This window comes from Artemia sp. Qi Xiang Cuo, chromosome 17, assembly GCF_049724085.1.
Source record: "Artemia sp. Qi Xiang Cuo chromosome 17, ASM4972408v1, whole genome shotgun sequence".
NCBI lineage: Eukaryota > Metazoa > Arthropoda > Branchiopoda > Anostraca > Artemiidae > Artemia > Artemia sp. Qi Xiang Cuo.
In genome coordinates, this window is record NC_142810.1 from 7,431,109 (window position 1) to 7,439,406 (window position 8,298).

Below are 8,298 nucleotides of genomic sequence, written 5' to 3' on the forward strand. Positions count from 1 at the left end.
GAAGAGATCGACCGAAACATGCCTTGAGACGACAGTACGACCAAGACCTGAGAACAACAGAACTGTCACTTCGACCGCAATTTCAGGACGTCACTGCCGCGGCTCCACTCCGATACGTCTGGCGAGGCTCTGTAGACGCCCTATATACTAAACCTGACCCTGCAGGAACTATGGTCTAAGTAAATCAAACTACTAAATATTATAGCTTCGACCCTGGTGGCGCTGGCTATTTGGTTTGGAAGGGGGGTCAGTGGTGTCGCTCTAAGCTTAGTCAGAATCAACCCAGCTTCAAACAAGCACCTAGAGGGATCTGGGGGATAAGCACAGGAAGTCTCAGGTTTACCCCTAACCACGCATTGCAATCACGGCCTAAGGCAGAAATTCAGGAAATCGATACATACACTACGCAGATCATTGGTCAGCATGTGAAAAAAAAAATTAAACATTACAACTGCAAGGTTGCCACAAGGAATACCAAAGTACTATTTTAAATCTTTTTAAATACAGGAGTGCTTTTTAAATACTTTCTGCGAAAATAATACTTTTCCCATACTTTTTGTTAAAAGAAGTAGGAGCGATTTCTTTTTTTTGACAAGTATTCGAGTAACGAGAAGTAAGACATAACATACTAACATAACACATACTACCACGCATAACATACTAACATTTTCATTTATCGATTATTCTTTTATTATGCTAACAAATATACGTTACATTATATTACAGGCTAAAAACAGATAGCATCTGGGGTTTTGTTGAGTCATTCTTAAGATAGACATCTAGAAAGAAGAATGATCGTACAGATAGACTAAACATAAGTAAATATTATTTTGAAAAGGAAAGGTGATAAAGATTATAAGAATATATTTTAAAATAAATCACTATAGTATAGGCGCTTCATTATTAAAGTACCAGGGGAGGGGGGCTTCGATGCCCACCCTCTTCCTGATATCCTATACAGGATGCCGCAGTTTTTTTCGTTGATGAATGTTATATAAAATATTTTATACATTAATTAACCAGATAAGTCCCTTCTAGTTTAGCCATTTACTTACCCCCTAGCTTAGTACTTGAATATAATCTAAGGTTACAAACAAAAGTGTGGTGTTTTTGAATGGCACAATGAACAGCTATTAGGTATAATTATAAATAAAAAGCAAGCCCATAAGAAGGTTTTAAACGTGCCCCTGTTTTAAACGCAGAAATAGGAATGTTTCAAGCGCATCCCTAGAAGACACATTCCCTGGATTTTAAATGCATCCCTGTTTTAAACGGTCAGCAGGTGTTACGTCACCAGGAGTGTTTACATTTGGGAAGGCATACCCCCAGGATTCCTACGTCAGCCCTGTTTTAAACGGTCCGCAGGTGCATGATACATCATAGGGAATGTTTACCAACATAATTGGAGTTAAGAGACATGCGTGACTTTCAAAGAGCATTTTGGCAGTTTCTTCATTTGAAAAGTATGACTTAGGATATTTTTGTAGTGTTGTGTCATGGTTTATCTTGTCTGTGTTACCTCTGTTGATGTTTCAAAGAGCATTTCTGAAGTTTCTCGTTGGAAACGTATGACTTAGGATGTCTGTGTCACCTCTGTTGATGTTTCAAAGTGCATTTTAGAAGTTTTTGTTTCAAACGTATGACTTTTTGTAATGTTTTTGTAATGTTTTGTCAGGGTTTATCTGGTCTGTGTTACGTCTGTTGATAGGGCTTTGTCGTGGTTTATCTTGTCTGTGCTACCTCTGTTGATGTTTCCAAGTGCATTTGGAAGTTTTTTTTTTGGTTGAAACGTATGATTCAGGATAACTTTGTATTTTTGTGTCATGGTTTACCTTGTTTGTGTTACCTCTGTTGATGGTTTAAAGGGCCTTTCAGAAGTTTTTCGTCAGAAACATTGACTTAGGAAATTTTTTTAGTGTTGTGTCATGGTTTATCTTGTCTGATAAACCTCTGTTGGTGTTTCAAAGTGCATTTGGAGAAATTTTTGTTTAAAATGTATGACTCAGGGTATTTTTGTGCTGTTATATCGTGGTTTATCTTGTCTATGTTACCTCTGTTGATTTTTTAAAGTGTATTTTAGAAGTATTTTGATTGAAACACAGGACTTAGGATATTTTCGTAGTGTTGTGTCGTGGTTTACCTTGTCTGGGCTGTTTCTGTTGATGTTTCAAAGAGCATTTTGGCAGTTTTTTCGTTTGAAACGTATGACATAGGATATTTTTGTACTATTGTGTCATGGTTTATCTTGTCTGCGTTACCTCTGTTGATGTTTCAAAGAGCATTTCTGAAGTTTTTCGTTGGAAACGTATGATTTAGGATGTCTGTGTTACCTCTGTTGATGTTTCAAAGTGCATTTTAGAAGTTTTTTGTTTCAAACGTATGACTTTTTGTAATGTTTTTGTAATGTTTTGTCAGGGTTTATCTGGTCTGTGTTACCTCTGTTGATAGTGCTTTGTCGTGGTTTATCTTGTCTGTGCTACCTCTGTTGATGTTTCCAAGTGCATTTGGAAGTCTTTTTTGGTTGAAACGTATGATTCAGGATAACTTTGTATTGTTGTGTCATGGTTTACCTTGTCTGTGTTACCTCTGTTGATGTTTCAAAGGGCATTTCAGAAGCTTTTTTGTTTGAAACGTATGACTTAGAAAATCTTTGTAGTCTTGCGTCATGGTCTATCTTGTCAGTGTTACCTCAGTTGATGTTTCAAAGTGTATTTTGGTAGTTTTTCATTTCTAGCGCATGACTTAGGATATTTTGGTTGTGTTATGTAGTGGTTTATCTCTACTGTGTTACCTCACTTGATGTTTGAAAGTGAATTTGGAAGTTTTTTCGTTTGAAACGTATTACTTAGGATATTCTTGTAGTGTTTTGTCGCTGTTTATCTTGTCTCTTTTACCTCTGTTGATGTTTTCAAATGCATTTTGGAAGTTTATTCGTTTCAAACGTATAACTTAGGTTATTTTGTAGTGTTGTGTTCTGTATTATCTTGTCCTTGTAACGTCTGTTGATGTTTCAAAGTACATTTTGGAAGTTTTTTCGTTTTAAACGTATGACTTAGGATATGTTGGTAGTGTTGTGTCTGCAGTAACCTGACAAATTAAGTCAGAAATTGGTTTTAATAAAAGCAATTAGAAATGAAACAACGCAAATTAAAAGTTATAAAGAAGTTTGGAAATAATGGGTTTGCGATAATGAGTTTTAAAATTGACCAGCAAACTAAGAGCTGACAGAATTTCTTTGGAGACACAGGATTTTGTAATACCCACTTCCTTGTTTTTAAACAGGACTTGTTTTTAGACGGGACTTAAACTCAAAGGACTTAAACTCATAGTTTAAGTCCTCTACTGTCGCCTGCTGCAAAGTTTAATAAAAGTTATCATATTTTACCAAATCGTCCTATACAACATTATTTAAGCTTCTCGTCAATATTCAGTAGGTACACTTCAGATAATTGGTCGGGCCAAACCTAAGCACACGCTACCCGCGTTTTCATCCCCTTAGGACCGTAGCCATACCCACTCCAAGGGCATGGTTTAATAACCCATTATACCCCACAGAACATACTTTACTACAGCTGGTGGCATGAGGTAAAACTGGGTCGAGAAGACCAAACAAAGTTGTAGCTTAAAACGAAAATGACTTTACCAGAAGACAAAATGACTTCCCTAACAACGCTACTTGAAATTGACAAAATTATACCAGAATACGCAGGAATTTCGGATGTTAATGAATTCCTCGAAAAACTGAGTATTTTCGACAATTTAGCAGACACATTTGACGATAAAGTCAAAGAACAATGCGTAGCAGCTAGATTAAGGGGAAGAGCTCTACAAAATCGTGAATCAATTAAAGAAAAAGAGGCAAAGGGCATTGACACTCTAATAGAATTCTTTAAAACGAGGTTCATATAATTGAGTGTTTCCGACAAGCTAAGAACAGAGGTAGTTACGTTTAACGCCTCAAATAGTATTTTGAAGTATGCAGAAAAGATTTCTTGGTCTGTATTCTTACAGTTGGGCAAAAGCGGAAGTGACGAGGCAGTATAAAAGGTGCAATTACATATCTTTACACAAGGGTTACCGAAAAAACTAGCAAGACTAGTATTATCACGCGAGCCAAAAAATATAGAGCAGACTATTCCCTTGGTTGAAAAGGAGGTACAAATTAATGAAGCGATGAAAAAATTTGACCATAAGAACCACACATGCCTTTAGGGCATAACATAGAACGCCTTCCCCTGTGGCCTGGGGGTTTCTATTGACACCAAATTTTTTCTTATCCGACCTTTAAACTATTTTTAACAAAATGTCTATCTCAAAATTTTCATCAGATGGGTTTTGAAAAAGAAGGCGTGAGGAGGGGGGGGGGGGGGGGCTAGCCGCCCTTGGATCTCTTTTGAATATTAAAAAGGGAGCTCGAAATTTCAATATCCAATCAAATGAGCCCTCTCTGAAGTTTATAGGAGTATCCCTTTCATACGAACAATATATGCCCCAGGGCATAACTTAAAACGCCTGCCCCCGGGCCGTGGGGGGTTGTGACGACACCTGAGTTGTTGTTATCTGACTTTTGAGCATTTTTTAAATTAATGGCTATCTCAAAATTTTTATTGGATGCATTTGGGGAAAAAGGGGCGGGGGGAGGGGGGTGGTTGCCGTCCAATCTCTTTTGACTCTAAAAAAACTGAACTAGAACTTTCAATTTCCTATCAAATGAGCCATCTCTGAATTTTTTACGAGCATCCCTTCAATAAGAACCATATATTCCCCCATGGCATAACTTACAACAACTACCCTTGGGCCCGGGGGGGCTGTGTTGACCCCTGAGTTTTCTTTATATGGTCTTTGAACTATGTAAAAAAAAGATATCTCAAAGTTCTTATCAGATGGGTTTGAGGAAAAAAGGGCATGGAGGGGGGAGGAGGGGCTAGGTGCCCTCCAATCTCTTCTGACTCTTAAAAAGTGAACTAGAACTTTCAATTTCCTATCAAATGAGCCCTCTTTGAAGTTTATACGAGCATCCCTTCCATAAGACACATATATAACCCCAGGGAATAACTTACAACACCTGCCCCCGGGCCCTGGGGGGTTGTGTCGACACCGGAATTTTTGTTATATGATCTTTGAACTATTTTTAACAAAATAGCTATCTTAAAATTTTTATTAGATTCATTTGGGAAAAAGGGTTCGGGGGGGGGGGGAGGAGGAGCTTGTTACACCCCAATATGTTCTGATGCTTAAAAAGTGAACTAGAACTTTCAATTTTCAATTAAATCAGCCGTTTCTGAAGTTTATACGAGCATTCCACAGCAAGACTGTGGGGGGGGGGGGTGTCCTGCTCAAACATATAATTTCCAAAACTTTAAAACTACGTTGAACAAAATGACTATATCAAATTTTTATTGGATGTGATTGGGGAAATCGTGGGTGTGGAAGGGATGTAAGTTGCATTAGAATCACTTTCGACTATTGAAAAGCAACTAGCCATTTAAATTTCCAATCGAATGAGTCCTTTCTGAAGTTTCTACGAGAACGGTGTCTATACAAAATCTTATATCCCCCCAGGGCATAACTTACAACCCTTGCCCTGAGGTCTGCGGGGGGATTGTCATCCTTAAAGACCTTATATCTAGAACTTAAAACTACGTTGAATAAAATGGCTATCTCAAAATTTTGATTGGATGTGTTTAAAGAAAAGGTGGGCGTGTGAGGGGGGTTAACTGCCCTCCAATCACTTTCGACTATTCAAAAAAAACTAGCCCTTTGAATTTCCAATCGAATGAGCCTTTTTTGAAGTTTCTACGACAATGCCTTCTATAAAAAGTTTATATGCCCCCAGGGCATAACTTAAAACCTTGCCCTGAGGGTTGTGGGGGACTCTCCTCCTAAAAAACATATTTTAAATCACAAAATTAACTACGCTGAACCAAATGGCTATCTAAAAATTTTGATTTGATGTGTTTGGGGAAATGATGGGCGTGGGGGGGGGGGGCTAGTTGCCCTCCAATCCCTTTCGACTATGAAAAAGGACACTAGCCCTTTGAATTTCAAGTCAAATGAGCCTTTTTTGAAGTTTCTACGACAACACCTTCTATAAGAACCTTATATGCCCCCAGGGCATTACTTAAAACCCTTGCCCTGAGGGTTGTGGGGGAGTGTCCTCCTTAAAAACATATTTTCTATCTTGACATCAACTACGCTGAACAAAATGGCTATCACAAATTTTGATTGTATGTGTTGGGGAATGATGGACATGGGGAAGGGAGGCTAGTTGCCCTCCAATCACTTTTGACTATTAAAAAGGGCCCTAGCCACTGCAATTTCCAATTGAATGAGCCCTTTTCGAAGTTTCTATGACAACGCCCTCTAAAAAACCTTATATGCCCCCAGGGCATAACTTAAAACCCTTGCCCTGAGGGTTGTGGGGGAGTGTCCTCCTCAAAAACATATTTTCTACCTGGAATTCAACTTCGCTGAACAAAATGGCTATCTCAAAATTTTTATTAGATGTGTTTCGGGGAATGAGGGGCGTGGGGGGCTAGTTGCCCTACATTCATTTTCAACTAGTAAAAAGGGCACTAGAGCTCTCGATTTCCAATCGAATGAGCCCCGATTGAAGTTTCTACGACGACCCCTTACATATAAAGTTCCTCTGGGGAAAAAAAATAGTAAAACATTGGAGCCGTATGGCCTTTATTATAGGCAACGCTGTAGCGTTGCTTCTGATATTATAGCAAGAATAAGAGCAAAAAATTTAAATGAGGAATAGAAAATACTTACGTAGATTACTTGGATTCTATACCTTACCTTTTTTTGAGTTTCTAGAGCCCCTGTGAAAACTAGGATGCACGGACTTGAATTTGAGAGGGATGCTTCGGGAAAAAGTAATTGGAAAGTATGATGATAGCGGGCAACCCCCCTTTACTATTATATGGTCTTGCATGTATAAGACCCCTCCTTTAAGGAGGGATTTTTCATAAAATGTATTTTTTATACTAAATTTTGTTTTCTTCTCTATGATTTTCCAGATCCTCCTCCACTCTAAACAGGGCAAGGGCCAGTGATTCAACCTCTCTAAAGCGATTGGATGTGCATGGGCCATCCGGGGCCATGATGCACGACCGGCAAAGGATGCCTGGTCCTTCCTTGCAAACTGTGATTCCTGGAAAATCCAGGACCGCACTATTCCAGCCTCCTGTTGCCCATCATGCGATGCCCGGGCCATCAGCTCAGCCTCGGCTCACCGTCATGCTGCCGGTTCATCGGAGCAATGTGAAAATGTAAGGCTTTATATTTTTCTAAATAGTTTTTTCTTTCTAGCTTACTATTGGAGGGAAGACCCCTCTTAAGATGGGATTAAGGCATTTCTTTCTGGCTATTAAACGAATTTGAAAGTCATATTCGTTAGTTCTGGATTAATAGCCTTATTAACAGTTTGGAGAGACTTTTCGATAAAATTTTTTTAGGTTATATGCTATTGCAGCCATTTAGTTTTGGCGTCTCAAAAGAAGTAGCTAAAACTAGTGTTTTAGTCTTGTCGCTAAGAAGGTTATTTGAGTGCTCCTTATTGGAAGGACCCAGTGTTGAATATTTTTCAAGGTAACTATGGCATTTTTCACAGCTAAAAATACTTCACTGGGAATAAATTTTTATTATTTTTTAGGCCACAGCCGACATTGACCGTTTAGTAGACGATATGGTCGCAAATTTTTATGGTGAAAAAGCTACACTGGCGGACGACACCAGTGACGAAGTCGACATCAGTAAATTCACTGGACGACACCAGTGAATCCGGACGGCATGGAATGATGAGTTTCTCGCAAAATTGCCAGACACAATCCCTCCCTCGGTAAGACCTTTTAATAAACATTCTAAACGTTAGCTTTAAAATTCTTCCAACTATTAAATTCTTAACTACCAGTGAGGGATCAAACCTTTTAGAGGCTTGTTACATTTATAGCCAGTAGTGTGGCCCCAAAGGGGTCTTGGAGGCTTGTTACATTTATAGCCAGTAGTGTGGGCCCAAAAGGGGTCTTTGAAGCCCAATTGCATTTATAGTCAGTTGTGTCGTCCCAGGGGTCACATTACTCATCTATGGTCATAATGCATCTAAAGGACCCCTATGGAGGGACCATTACATTTATAGTTAGTAGTATGATCTTAATACATCAGAAGGGTCACATTGCTCTTCTATGGTTATTACGTACTAGTGAGGTCCTTCAAGCTGATTCTTAACTATTCTCTTTCCTTTTCACAGGATGAAGTGTTCCAGTGAGCTAATATGCTTTTATTATTTTTTAT